Source organism: Mastigoproctus giganteus, chromosome 1 (genome assembly GCF_048544385.1).
Source record: "Mastigoproctus giganteus isolate SK-2022 chromosome 1, ASM4854438v1, whole genome shotgun sequence".
In the NCBI taxonomy this organism is placed as follows: Eukaryota; Metazoa; Arthropoda; class Arachnida; order Uropygi; family Thelyphonidae; genus Mastigoproctus; species Mastigoproctus giganteus.
The window spans coordinates 61,888,780-61,904,697 of NC_143575.1; the positions used below are offsets into that span (position 1 = coordinate 61,888,780).

General features: G+C 37.6%; 1 protein-coding gene across 2 annotated transcripts in view; it reads right to left on the minus strand.

The window, feature by feature from the left end:
* The window catches only part of Lnpk (zinc-ribbon metal-binding protein lunapark), a 206,312-nt gene that overhangs the window by 126,365 nt on the left and 64,029 nt on the right, over window positions 1-15,918 (minus strand). The gene's annotated exons all lie outside the window — the stretch shown is intronic.

The following is a 15,918-nucleotide window of genomic DNA, read 5'->3' on the forward strand; positions in this document are numbered from 1 at the left end:
TTACTTGGTTTTACTGCTTTGCACTTATTCGGTCCTATTGGTAAGTACAAGGAGTTTCCGAAAAGTAAAGTAACAGATTTTCTCTCTCAATAATGTTTAATAATTCAAAGTTGAAATTACACAACAAGAAATAAGTGAACATGAACTACTTCTCCACAAAGTCTCCAGTTTTATTGATGCACTTGTCCCAACAATGGATCAGTTTATCAATACCAGTACTGAAGAAGTCAGTGCCCACACACAGTAACAAACATTACACCACCTGATGAACTTCCTCATCCATGTTGAAATGCTTTCCTGAAGTTTTTTTTCAGAGGACCAAACAAATGGAAGTTTGAAGGCACTAAGTCTGAGCTTTAGGGGACATATGTGACAGATTTCCAAATGATTATGGCGCAACCACTCACAAGTGGTTTAGGCAGCTTGTGGAGTTGCATTGTCATGCAACAAAATCACGATGCTTGTCAGGAGTCCTGGTCGTTAGTGTCAAATGTCAGCTTTCAGTTTTTCCAACATTGCACAGTAAAGCTGTGCATCGATTGTTCCTCCCTTCGGCAAAAAATCCACCAACAGAATGCCTTGGCAATCCCAGAACACTGTGGCCATGACTTTTTGGACACTGGGAACAGTTCTGAATTTTTTGCACACAGGAGATTGTGGATGTTTCCAGGTCATGGAGTCTTGTTTGCTCTCCGGAGTAAAGTGATGAACCCATGTTTCATCTGCTGTGACTATGTGAGCGAGAAAATCCTCCCCTTCATTGCTGTATCGCAACAGATTCTCCAGGCACGTTCCCATGCGTTTTGCTTTTTCCTCCTCTGACAATTGTTGGGGCACCCAGCGGAAGCAAACCTTTCGAAAGCCAAGGACCTCGTGAACAATTGACTTACTCATGTTCAATATTTATGCAATTTCAAGCAGTTTCATCACTTGCCTGTTTTCAAGAATGATGCCCTTAATGCGCAAAATGTTGTCTTCTGTCTTGCTCGATGAAGGCCTGCCTGCCCGATGTCGATCTTCAATGTCAACATGGCCAGCTTTAAATTCATTGCACCAAAAACACATCTACTTCTTTGTCATCACCTTTTTCGCCATACACAGCAACCAGTTCACGGTGAATGTCACTTGGTGAAGACCCTTTTGCTTGCAAAAAGCGAATAACTTCACAGACACCTGTTTTGGACCACACTCGCACGGTAGCCACCATTTTGCAACCGGAATCTGCTGTGAGGCGACAGTACTGCATTGGCAGTCTTTTTGAACGTTATCTGTCCACCGCATTTCATCTCATTTCCTTTCACCATTATTAAGAAAAAAAAATGTGTTACTTTACTTTTCGGAATCCTCTCGTATATGAAATGAACAAAAAAAAAAAAAAAACATTTTTGTCACTATTAGTAGACTTACCACTACTGTTCAACTGCAAATTTGATTTTGTGACAGTACATTAGCAGCTTAGACCGTAACAAGCAAAGTCAAAATAAAAACATCAATGTTCGGTAACCTTTAAACAGGTTACTAAACAGGTATTCTGTGCATCCTCTTACTACTGCTGCAGGAAATCATAAACAATTAAAACACAACCACACATACAAATACATATATTGTAACTGTTATGCAAACTCATAGCAAAACTGAACCACAAACAACACTACCAACTGCAGACTATTATTTGTATTGTAGTAGGTATTCATGCTGGTCAAAAACATGCTTTGTTAGTTGAAACAAGATATAAAAAAAGAAATTGTGTCAGATATTCTAGGACACAAAATAAGAAAAAAAAAACATATAAACACATGCCTGATTCTAAATAGTTCACAGAGCTATGGGCTGTTTGGAATTTAAAAATTTTTGTATTATTTTAATCAAAAATAATAAATAAGAATAAGTAAACATATCTGATATGTGTCTGCTAGCTTTATGTCAGCTAAGGCTGAAGTAAAGCCAACTTACTGCCAAAGCCTTTTCAATACATTCCACAGAAGAAAATTCAGCAATTAAAACTCATGGGAAATCTGTTAAAATTCTGAATATGATATGAACCATTAAATATAAAAATAATGGAGTAACAAGAAAATGTATTAAAAAATAATCACGTGTGTACGCACAAAAGATGTTTTGTGTAAACATCTTTGACGAAAATAAGAACTGTTTTAAAATCAAACATATAGAACTGAAATCATGAACGATATAACGTTTTATGCTCACGCCCGCAATTTACTCTACCAAATCAATGTTAGTGACATTAGCATCATACTTCAGTCTGAAATATTTAGTATGAACAATGTTTTATGCACATGCCTGCTGCTTACTCTACCAAATCAATGTTTGGAAGAGGTTAGACCAATATCCTAATTACCCATTTGATTGCCATTTGTTTAATAGTATGATTGCAACAGCCTTATCCCTTCTATTCCATTGTTAGGTGCCTAGATGTTTTCACATCAATCATTTTCTGAGTAGTGAAAGGGACTGAATGCCACACTACTATAACCTTTATGTTCAACGATGACAAGTCAAGTACAGAGCATTGTCAAGAGTATCAAGCAAGTCAACCTAAGAAAATAAAGATGGAGGTAACAATGAGCGTGCAAGAACAACAAAGGCTATCAAGATTGCATAACAGAAAAACAAGCGTTGGATTTAGCCTTCAACCAGCAATACCACTCCATCAAACAAAAATGTACCCAAAATGAATATCAATTATGTACAGCAGAACAGTTCTCCAATTGCGGAGACTACTATTTACATAAGAACCCATCGAGAGTTTGAAAGGATATTTATGAGAAATGATTCTGTTCTGTATGCTACATTTGTGATTATCTATGGTTCGAAAACGACACAAAGAAACCAACTGTTAAAGATGTACCATTGATATGCACTGCATTTCCCGATGTTGATGTCAATGGGATTCTTGTGTGTAATAGTTTCAGAGGATCACTTAAGAACACCATTCCAGCACTATGTAAGTCGAACAGCTTTGTCTACCCAGAAATTCCGTCACATTTACCAAAGTTGTATTTAGTGACAGAGAGGCTTTTTTTTCTCCTCGCTTACCGTTCATGCAAATAAGGCGCCTGAGACACGCATAGAGACAATACAACATTCTGGGCCAAGTGATCAATGTGCCTGTTTCAGTCAACACAATGGTCCAAGGGCAGTGTACCAAGGAAGAATCAGAGTTCAACACCATGAGCCATCTGACCTCAATCTTGGTGAACCCATCTGACTAATCTTTAACCTCATTTACAAATATGAATTATAAAGTAGTGCTGGTGCTTGCATTTTCCTTGTAGTGGATACACTATAAAGAAATGTGCACCACCCTGGGGATATAGTTTGGTCACGTGATGTTTCATTGTGGTGGGGATAAAAAAGCTAGTGATGATAACTTAAATTTCAGTACATTACAGAAAGTTTAAATCCTTTAATCAGTGAAGACACTTCAGAAACTTTTCCTCTGCGTTTTCCCATCTTTCTTTCAATTTCTGTTGCCTTTTTTGCATGTCCTATGTGGTAGCTTTGCCAGCACAATACATTTCTGTCTGCCACTCGTTTGGGAAAATTGAAGTTTAATTCCTGTTGAACTACAGGAGGAATTCTTCCAGAAGTCCTCTTCAGTTGTGTATCATCATTGCACAAACTGGTATGAGAAGAAAGTGATTTCTTTTGGCACAGATTGCATTCGATCTCACAATGAATGCTAATTCCTCAATCTCAACTACATGATCAGGTACATCAATCAAAGCTGTTTTTAAGAGGTTTTTAGATATGTTGCAGTCCATCATATCTTGTTGTTGTTGTTGTTTGGTTTTTAGGAGCATTAGCAACTAAGGCCATATTGCTCCGGGATATGCGGTGGTCATTCGCTGACCTTTCCGCATCCTCCGTATTTGGTGGTGACGGGCTTGAACCCCGGTCTAATCAAGAAGCGTGTGCTACGCACTGCTGCTCCTTCCCACCTGGTTACAGAGGTGCCATCATATCTTGTCTTCCAGCTAAAATTATTGAAATTTGTGAATGATCGCTAAAATATTTACAATACAAAAGCTTTTTTATTTCGTAATCAATATATATACTTTCTGGAACTAGAAAATAACTAAGTTAGTGTGAGACCCTATCCAGAAAGTAGCTGATGCCATTTCTGTTTCATAAAATCGTGACAAATTGGTTTTAGTACAGTCAGAAATTTAGTAGGTGCCACCAAAGATGTTTATGCATCAAAAATACAACTGATTACTTGTCTATAACATACATTGTCATAGCTGTATTGCATACAGCTTGGTATTATATTCACTTGGAATGGCTACCAACAGTGTGGATGTGGGAAGTACTAACAGCCATGTCTATTTTCAAACCATCAGTGTAAACTTTGAGAGCTTCATGATGCATGGATGGCACATAATTGGCTGATGTTCTGAATTGCTAAGGGGCATCCCTCCCATTTCCATGGGAGGAAACCATGGAGAATCAAGAACTTCAGCCTCCTGTAAAAGTGTAGATTCTAATATAGCATTAACTCCTGTAATCTGATTCTAGTGGTTTATTTTCATTAGATTTGTTTCTGTAATGATTTATTCATTGAGAATCAAAAATGATTTGGTCAAATGTGGTGTGAAGGCCAGCTCTAGATTTTGGCAGCCCAATTTAGAAGCATTTTTTCTTTTAGGATCAAGTGAAGGTTCATTAGCCTCTACATATAGACTTTTAATGATGTTCAAACAGCTTCTTGGATTATTCTGAGAGAACTATGCTAAATGGGGTTGAGACAATAGAGAGTGCTCTTTCATTAGACCCATAAGCAGGAGCACACATACAGTCAAGATGAGACCTGACTAATGCTTGATATAAATAAGACATGTCATGACAGAGATAACTTTGAGTATATTCATTGCTTTCAAGCAGGAGAGAGAGAATTTGTGTATTGTTTCACCAAAAAGTAACATTTACTATAAATACATTATTTGAACCAAGAACCATATAATATTAATAAGAGGTATATGGCAATTTCTTACATCAGGATCAGAATTTAACTTGCATTTATTGCAAAAGTGGATAGCAGTAGTTCTGGTGTCTACAGTTCTATTTTAATTATTGCAATTTGAAATTGTCTCTCAATTGGCAGACACATTCTGTGTGTGACATGAAATTAGCATTCGTAGAGGCATAGGATGCAAGAAAGCAATCTTATACAGCATCAGCCAAAAAAAAAAAAAAAACCTTCCCATTTCACCCAAACATTCATTCCAAATGTTTGTCTAGTTATGTCTTGAATTTATTTAAACTATAGCTTCCACAATGACAGATGGAAGTTTGTTCCAGCTACCTGCTGGCTAATGGCAAATTTCAACACATCTATTAGACAACTGTCTTTCCTCAATTTCAGTTTGAGGAAAGACAACCCCCCCCAGGTTTGTAATCTGAGCAAGAGGAAGAATCCCATCAATGTTGCTGAATTCAAGACATAACTAGACAAATGTTTGGGTGAAATGGGAAGGTTTTTTAGAAACTCTACATCCTTCCTAAATGAGGCTTCCAGAACTGCATGCAGTACTCAAAGCGTAGCCTAACCACTGCCTTATACAAGGGGGATAATCACCTCCTTATCCCTGCTAGCAAAATTCCTGTATATCATTGATAAGACCACATGACATATTCTGGCAACCTGTCTGCACTGCTCAGAAAACTTCATATCTTACTGCACAATTACCCTCAGGTCTCTTTCATTCTTCACTACCCTGAGTGTAATACCACCCAGTTGGTACATTTTTCTGGGATTACTGCTACCCATATGCATTACTTTGTATTTGTCATGTTAAACTTCAGTTGCCACTTCTCAGCGCATCTGCCCAACTTTTCTAGATCCTGTTGCAGCAGCATACTGTCATTACTGTTATTAACAACTGTGTCAACATTTGTATCATTTGCAAATTTTGACATTAAGCTTCATACGCCTTCATCAATATCACTGATAAATATACAAAACAACAATAGGCCCAACACCGAACTCTGGAGGCCACCACTAATAACATTAGTCCACGAAGAGCAGTGTCCATTACCACTCTGTCTTCTCCCACTCAACCATCCTTTTATCCATTGTAGTAACTTGCCCTTATTGCTATACTGCTCCAATTTGTACAATAGTCTTCCATGTGCAACAGTACCAAAAGCTTTTCTAAGATCCAAATATATGATATCAAAATTATTTTTTGCATCCAGTTTCTTTGTGACCACATCATAGTATCCAATCAGATTGGTCAGACAAGACTTCCCTTAACAAAAACATGCTGTGTCTGAATTATTACTGCTGTCTTGTCTGGATGATCCTGCAATGCTTCTTTAACCAGTGACTCCATTATTTTCTCTGGAACAGAAGTCAAACTACCAAGCGCGTAATTATTTGTGTCATGATTTGATCCTGCTTTGTGAATTGGAGATACATTTGCACTTCTTCAGTCAATGGGGACTTCACCCGAGTCCAAGGATGCTCTCGTAATTATGGCTATGTTACTTCCTTTGCCCCCTCCTTTAATATAACTGGATAGATCCCATCCACCCCAGGTGCCTTTCTTATGCTTAACTTCAACAATTTCTCCTCCACATTGCTCTCAGTTATTACAAAATTATTTAACTCCCAGTTAGAGTTTGATAAACATCTGGCCCTCTCCTCCTTGAATAACTCCTCATGTGTGAATGTAGATGCAAAATACTCATTTAGTTTGGCAGCTATCTAAGAATGATCATCTACAGTCAAACCATTGATATCACGTGGACCAATCTGATTCATCCCCTTCCTTTTAGAGTTTATATAAGTAAAGAAGTCTTTGCTGTTTTTCTTTGCATCCTTTGCCAAAGATTTCTCATAATCTGCCTTCACTTGCCTAACCTCCTTTGTGACTTGATTACAGACTAGCTTATATCTACAATAGACTTCTGTGTCGTCTGATAATTTATATGCAATCCATGCATTTTTATTCTCTGCCACGAGTCTCATTAGTTCATCTGACATCCATTTGGGCCAAAACTTAAACAGTATTTCTTAGTTGGTATGAAAAGCCTAGTAGCTTCCAAGATTTCTTCCTTGAACGCTTCCCATTTAGAATTTGCTGTTGGTAACAACATCGATTGGTCCCACTGTATAGAATTTAAAAAATCTCAGAGGCCACTGTAGTCGCCTTTATGAAAGCAAAAACCCTTCCCTTTACCCTGATGATAGTTACATCTTTAAGTAAATCCCACGTCAGTACACTGTGATCACTGTCACCTAGTGGTTCCTTCATCAGTAAATTCTTAATACATGAATAATCACTGTTGATAATCAGATCAAAAGTGTTACTCCCTCTGGTTGCCACTCTAACATGCTGCTGTAGAAAACAATAAACCAATAAATCCACAAAAGCCTTGCTAGTGTGCAAGTGACCAACTCACAAGTTCCAGTATATATCTGGAAAATTAAAATCCCCCATTATAAGACACTTTGATTTACTGGTCCACTCTATTTCTCTGTATAATTGTTCATTGTACTCATCAAAGTCATTGGGCCTTTATCACTAAATTCTTAATACATGAATAATCACTGTTGATAATCAGATAAAGAGTGTTACTACCTCTGGTTTCCACTCTAACATGCTGCTACAGAAAACAAACCAATAAATCCACAAAAGCCTTGCGAGTGGTCCACTCTATTTCTCTGTATAATTGTTCATTGTACTCATCAGAGTCATTAGGCCTATAACAAACTACTACCGTCACTTTTACTTTCCCAGTGCAATCAAAAACTCACACCAAACTGACTCAACATTACACTGTCCACCCATATCAACTGGATGCACTTCCTTAGATTTTGTGTTTCTTAACTAACAGCATAACCCCTCCTCAACTTCCTATCCTTTCTGTACACATTGTACCCCTCACCCCTCAAATTCCAATTCTGTATTCCTTATATCTACGTCACTAATATCCCAACAATATCCGCCTTTGATGTCTTCACCAGCACTTCAAATTCATCAAATTTATTTACTCCTAGCATTGGTGTACATGCAAGTATACATGCACATGTTCTTACTCTTAGTTACACTTAACACAGCCTATGTATTTACTTGTTTCATGACTCCCTGCAGTACCTGAAATCCCCAGCAACTTGCTTTCTGGGCTGCTGCTCATTCCAATAAAAGCAGTGCAAGAATCATTTCCACCTTTGCCTGCAGCTACTGTTAATCTATAAGTCTGTGAATCCCTCCCCCAAGCTAGCAGTTTTCTGAAACACCTAACACTGCCTCGATAGCATCAACAAATATTCTTGCACCCTTACTATTTAAGCAAATCCCATTCCTGTAGAAGCAATCTCTCTTGTTAACAAGCACAGTCCACACTGAGAAAAATTCTACTCCATGAGCCTTGCACAATCTCTCCACGGCAGAAATTATTGACAAGGCTCTCATCATCATATACTCCCTCCTATCATGTCAAAGTTCACCCTAACTCGCAACTTTTTTTAACACGACACTGATCTGCAGATTTACTTTTTAAGTAAATCCGCAGATCTCCTACACACTTAATGTAATTAGTGGCAACGTACAACGATATCACTTTTTGTGGCCTTAAAAGATATCTGCTCTACAACGTCAACTTTTGCCTCTGGCATACATACCCTGGTCCAGTTCCAACTATCCTTTTTACATAATATATTCCCTGTCTCCCAGACAATAGAGTCACTGACAATAATTAGCTCCTCTGGGACCAGTGCATTCTGCCTTGAAGATTGCCGCTGTGTTGCCTGGTGCACAAGAGTGAGCTCTGGCATTGAGTTGGGCAGGTGAGACCTTGGTGGCACCCCATTTTAATTCCTTTGACGGCATCTACCAGACTATTCAAATTCTCATAGACACCCATCAGAACACTGAGTTGGCACTGAATTTCTTCACATTCTCTGCACCAAGCACACACAAAGACATCTTCCATGGCTAGATCATTTCCTGTTCGAGATAGGACCGTAAACATGTCACATTTTGCACATTTTTTTAGACTGTGATGAGTTGGAAAATTTCCCTATTCGGTTCTCCCCCGAACCACAGCACTTTCACTACTTTGTGCGCATTGCTTTGCTGCTCTAGTCTTGGGCACGATTTCCATTTAAATACAATTTAATTAACAATAAACTATTAATAAGATAAATTTAACTGATTAATTGCCAATACTATACTAAGCTAACAGATTCCTAATACAGTGCTACGTATTACGCTATCTAGTTTTACGTTATACCTTACGCTATCATGTTCAAGATATACGTTACGCTATTCTATATCGATTAATATACTACAACAATGGTGGCAAGTTTTAAACAGTACAAGTTTTACCGATACTAAGTAATAACCTACAAAATCTCTATCTAAATTCAAAATAAACTAAGTATCATAACTAGCAATATATAATTACTTCTATAAAATAAATGAATATGCCAATTAAGTCAATAAAACGGCAAAAATTTAAGAAAAACTTGTCTATTAGCTGGAGCCATGAAAACTTTGCCCACAAGGAGCTACTCTCATTCACAATACTTGGAATATCCTGAGTAGTGGTTTATGGCAAATAATATGGGACTCCTTCCTGGATAAGGAATCATAAAAAATAATTAGTTATTTTTTGATAGCAAACTTGGAAATATCTGTGGAAAATTTTGAATTGAAGCAGTAAGTGATCCAACAGCCCTAAGGTACGTAGATCTCTAAAGGCTACCAAATATGCCACAGTTTAAAATATTTTTTCAATACGATAGGAGACCTTATAATTTTTTATGACATTATAATTTTTTATGAATGCATTTTGTATATTTGATTCGATTTTAGCTATTAAGAGGGACTGCTTTTGTAAACTTATACTAACTACAATTCATCAAATCCTGAGAATTAATGCACCATGCAAGTTTCTCATGTATAATCTTTTCTATAGTTTTATCTAAACTTGTAAGAGATTGGTTGGCAAGAAATTCTCTGAACATAATAGATCTCCTAGTTTTAGTGCTAGAGCAACTGAGTGACACCAAGATTTAGGATAGGTGTTTTCAATTCAGTTGAAGAAAATTAGAGGAAAAAAAGCAATGTTTAATTTAAATGTTGGAGACTTAAATAAAATATTCTCTCAAGATCAACAAAGTTGTTGGTTGATCTATTTAATTCTTCCTGTAATTCATACATCATGAATGGTTGATTAGAAAGTCTAAAACAACTTATATAACACACACAAAAAGAGTTTTTGTTATTTGGAGCATTAGCAACTAAGGCCATATTGCTCCGGGGATATGCAGTGGTCGTTCCCTGACCTTTCCGCATCCTCCGTATTTGGTAGGCACGGGCTCGAATCAAGAAGCGTGTGCTACGCACTGTGGCTCCTGCCCACCTGGCTACGGAGGCACCTCACAAAAAGAGTATTAAATATTTCAGGTATGTTAGATTTTTATTTCTTTAATTGAATTTTCTTTTTTTTCTGTGATTAATAAAAGTAAAAAGTAAATAACTAATTATCTTTTTAGAAATTAATTAATTAATAATATATAAAAGAATGTGCACTTCACTGCACATACCTCACAACATAATATTCACTCAATTGTTTGTTGTTATTTTATTTTGGTTTTTAGGAGCATTAGCAACTAAGGCCATATTGCTCCGGGATATGCGGTGGTCATTCCCTGACCTTTCCGCATCCTCCGTATTTGGTGGTGACGGGCTCGAACCCCGGTCTAATCAAGAAGCGTGTGCTATGCACTGCTGCCCCTTCCCACCTGGCTACGGAGGCGCCTCAATTGTTTGTAATACTTTACTTGTTCCTCCTGGACTTTTTAATAAAAAATTAAAAAACATATATCACAGATCTTTTGTGACTTAAAAAGTAACCAAACAGCAAAACATACCTCAGTTTGTGGTGTGTAGTCAACATTTTTGTACTTTACTTATTTTCCTCCTTGATTTTAATAATAGTCAACACATATTTCACATTTCTCCTGTGAAATTTGTATATAATATTTGTATATAAAATTATATATAATTAATATATATAATAAGCAAAAAGTAATAATTCGTGATTTCTATAAAGTAGAACGTCAATTATCCAAACTAATTGGGACCAAGGTAGGTTCAGTTAATCAAATAGTTTGGATAATCAAACATACATGAGAATACCCAATTTATACAAAACAAAGCATAATTAGGCCTACAATTAAATTATTGTATGCAAGGTTATTACCTATTGTATTTTGAAATATGAAGTATTATAAAAAATAACTGATTTAGGAAATGGTTTGTAAACAATAACCAAACCATTTTGAAGAAACAATGTATATTATATTTATTTTGAACTTACCTAATTGTTTTTCATAGTTTCAACAATAAATCGCTTTTTTTACATAAACAGAAATAAACAAACTCAAGTAATTGCACATAAATAAAAGTATAATGAATCTTGGGAAGGTTTATTTTTTAAAATATGTAATCTAGCATTTTTCTTTGAACCATGTGACTCTTTTTCATGGCGAGGTCTCTCATCCTCTCTAATAGCAGTGTCTCTGTAGAACTGCATTCAGACTTTTGCTCACACCATGCCATTACAGTTTCTAGTGCAGTGAAGGCCTCTGCACGAATGGGCCCACTTCCTCTTTGTCATCAAAATCACCTTGGTTAAATCAGCACGTTCTTCATTCATGGACTAATGCAATAATTTCTTCTCCGGTTAAAATATGATAACCAGGATCATCAGCATCGTTGTTTAACCATGCCTCTGCATCATCTTGCCCACACTCAGAAAACCCAAAAATCCCTTAAAATAAAGTTACAATCTCACCTACTTCTTCATTCAAATCTTGCACATGTGTGACAGTCTCTTCGACAGCACTCCAAAGTTTATGCCATGCTTTTCAGATTTCCTCCAACAACATGTTTCAGGTATCTGCTAACATGTAGCAACAATCCTTAATGTTGAGCTTCTTTGAAAACTCAACCATACTTTCTTCATCTCCCTCTGGTAGCAGCAAGTCACGCAAGACTTGTTTTTTGTACATTTTTTTTGGTTTTTCTATAACACCTTGATCCATTGGCTGCAGCAGGGCTGTAACATTTGGTGATAAAAAACTGACAACAAAGTTTTCGTCAATTGAATTCAGTTTTTCAAGAGGAGGGTAGGATGGTGCATTATTGAGAGTAGGAGACCAGTGGAATTACTTAACAAGTACAGGTCACTGTTGAAAAATAGCAGTGAATTAGGGTTCAATTTGAAAGTGTCTGCAATTCTGCCCAGACACGATAGGAGGGAGTATATGATGAGAGCCTTGTCGATCAATTCAGTCCTGGAAAGATTGTGCAAGGCTCAAAGGATAGAATTTTTTTCAGCCTGGTCTGTACTTGTTAACAGGAGAGACTGCTTCTACAGGGATAGGATACACTTAAATAGAAAGGGTGTAAGAATATTTGCTGATGCTATCAAGGCAGTGTTAGGTGGTTCGGAAAACTACTAGCTTGGGGGGATACAAGGACTAATAGATTAACAGTAGCCACTGGCAGAGGTGAAAGTGATTCTTGCACTGCTTCTATTGGAATGAGCAGCAGCTTAAACAAGATGCAGGTTATTTCAGAGACTTCTGGGAGTCATTGAGGTACAAGTAAACACATGGGTTGTGTTAGGGTAGCTAAGAAAAGAAAGAAACAGGTGCATGTACACTTGCGTGAACACCAATGCTAAGAGTTTGGTAAATAAATTTGATGAATTTGAAGTATTGCTCAAAACATCAAAAGCAGATATTGTTGGGATACCAGAGACATGGTGTCACACAGATATAAGGAATGCAGAACTGGAATTTGGAGAGTACAATGTGTACAAGAAGGATAGACAGGATAGGAAAGGTGGAGGGGTTATGCTATTAGTTAAGAAACACAAAATCCAAGGAAGTGAAGCCAGTCGACATCGCTGGACAGTGCAGTGTCGAGTCAGTTTGGTGTGACATAAGCATCGGGAGATCAAAATTGGGAGTAGGAGTGTGCTATAGGCCTAATGACTCTGATGAGTATAATAAGATACTGTACAGAGAAATAGAGTGGGCCAGTAAATAAGAGAGTCTTATAAGGGGGGGATTTTAATTTCCCAGATATTAACTGGAATTTGTGGGTTGGTCACTCACACACTAGCAAGGCTTTTGTGGATTTATTGGATGATTGTTTTCTACAGCAGAATATTCAGGAGGCAACTAGAGGGAGTAATACTCTTGATCTGATTATCAGTAGTGATTCTTCGTGCATTATAAATCTGCAGATAAAAGATGGCAGTGATCACAGTGTAATGAAGTGGGGTTTACTCAAAGAGGCAACTACCATCAAGAGTAAAGTTAAGGGTTTTTAAAGGTGACTTTTGTAAAGGTGACTACGGTGGTCTGAAACAGTATTAAAATTCTATACGGTGGGATCGACTGATGATGTTACCAACAGCAAATTCAAAATGGGAAGCATTCAAAGAATTAATCTTGGAAGCTACTAGGCTTTACATACCAACTAAGAAATATTGTTCAAGGTTTTGGCCTAAATGGATGTCACATGAACTAATGAGACATATGGCAGAGAAGAAAAATGCATGGGATACATATAAATTAATGGGTGACATGGAAGCCTATGATAAATGTAAGCTGATCTGTAACCAAGTCACAAAGGAGATTAGGCAAGCAAAGGCAGAATGTGAGAAATCCTTGGCAAAGGATGCAAAGGATTTGCCAAGGATTTCTCATATTCTTGGCAAAGGATGCAAAGAAAAACAGAAAAGAGTTCTTTACCTATGTAAACTCTAGAAGGAAAGGAATGAATCAGATTGGTCCACTGGATATTAATGGTTCAACTGTTGACGATCCTGCTCAGGTGGCTAACATACTAAATGAGTATTCTACATCTACATTCACACATGAGGAGTTATTCAGGGAGGTGAAGTACACTCTGGCAGTGAGCTAGATGATTTTGTAATAACTGAGAGAAAAGTGGAGAAGAAATTGTTGAAGATAAACATAAAAAAGGCACCCGGGGTGGATGGGATCTATCCAGTTAAAGGAGGCAGCAAAGGAAGTAAAGCAAACCCTTAGCCATAATTATGAGAGCTTCTTTGGACTCAGGGGAGGTACCCATGGACTGGAGATGTTCAAATATGACCCCAATTCACAAAGGAGGATCAAAGGGCATTATTGACCTGTTAGTTTAACTTCTGTTCCAGGAAAATTAATGGGGGCACTGGTTAAAGAAGCACTGAAGGATCATGTAGACAGGACTTCAGTTATAGCTCGGACACAGCATGGTTTTGTTAAGGGAAAGTCTTGCCTGACCAATTTGATTGGATACTATGATGTGGTCACAAAGGAACTGGATGCAGGGAATAACTTTGATATTATATAATTGGATCTTTGAAAGGCTTTTGATACTGTTGCACATCGAAGACTGCTGAACAAATTGGAGCAGTGTGCACTGGAGGCAAATTGCTGCTTTGGATAAGGGATGGCTGAGTGGGAGAAGACAGAGTGGTAATCAGTGGACACTGCTCATTGTGAACTAATGTTATTAGTGCAGTCCCTCAAGGTTCAGTGTTGGGTCCATTATTGTTTTCTGTATTCATAAATGATATTGATGATGGTATATCAAGCTTAATGTCCAAGTTTACAGACGATACAGAGGTTGGCAGGGTTGTTAAGGACACTACTGACATACGCTGCTGCAACAGGATCTAGAAAAGTTGAGCAATGGGCTGAGAGGTGGCAAATGAAGTTTAACATTGACAAATGTAAAGTACTACACATGGGAAACAGTAACCCTAGAGTAACGTATCAAATCTGTGGTACTACACTGACAGTGTAGTACCACAGATTTGATAGTGGTAGAGAACAAAAAGGACCTGGGGGTAATTGTGCAGGCAGATATGAAGTTTTCTGAGCAGGCAGTGCAGACAGTCTGCAAGAGTAGCTCATGGTGTCTTGTCAATGATATACAGGAATTTTTCTAGCAGAAATAAGGAGGTGATTATCCCCTTGTATAAGGCAGTGGTCAGGCCACACCTTGAGTACTGTATACAGGTCTGGAGGCCTCATTTCAAGAAGGATGTAGAGCTGCTGGAACGAGTACAGAGAAGGGCAACAAGACTAGTGAATGAAACAAAGGGTTGCTCTTATGAAGAAAGGCTTAAGTTTTGCAAATTACAGTGCCTGGAGACTAGACACCTGCAAGGTGATCTGATTAAGGTGTATAAAGCCTTGAATGGTTTGAGCATGCTCAATGCTGATGGGATTCTTCCTCTTGCTCAGAATAATCACCTGAGAGGACATAAATTCAAATTGAGGAAAGTTTGGCTCAATTTGAATTTGTGTGGAAGTTTGCCTTTAGCCAGCGGGTAGTTGGTTGGTGGAACAGACTTCCATTCCTTGTTATGGAAGTTGATAGCCTAAATAAATTTAAGGCTGAGCTGGAGAGGTATTTGGAACGAACGGAGGGGTGAAATGGGAGTGGTTTTTTTTTTGGCTGATGCTGCATAAACTTGCTTTCTTGCATCATATGCCTCTACTAATGCTAATAAGCAAAACTTGACCAGCTTTACTCTCATTTTTTTGATGTCTCTTCACACTTAGAATAAAATCTTGGTTAAACAAATCCAAAAAAATGTTGGAATTCATCCAATCATTTTTCTATGCTTTATATCGTACTGGTAGGAGAGTTACACCTTTAAAGCATCTTGGATTCTTGCATTTTCCAATCACCAACAAGGGCAAAACATGCTGTCCACTTGCATTTGCACACACACACCATAACTCTAACATGCTGTTTGTTAGCTTTGAAACCAGGAGCAGCCATTTTGCACCACAATGCAAGTGATTTAAGAGGGGGTGACTTCCAATTAAGACCAATTTCATCTGAA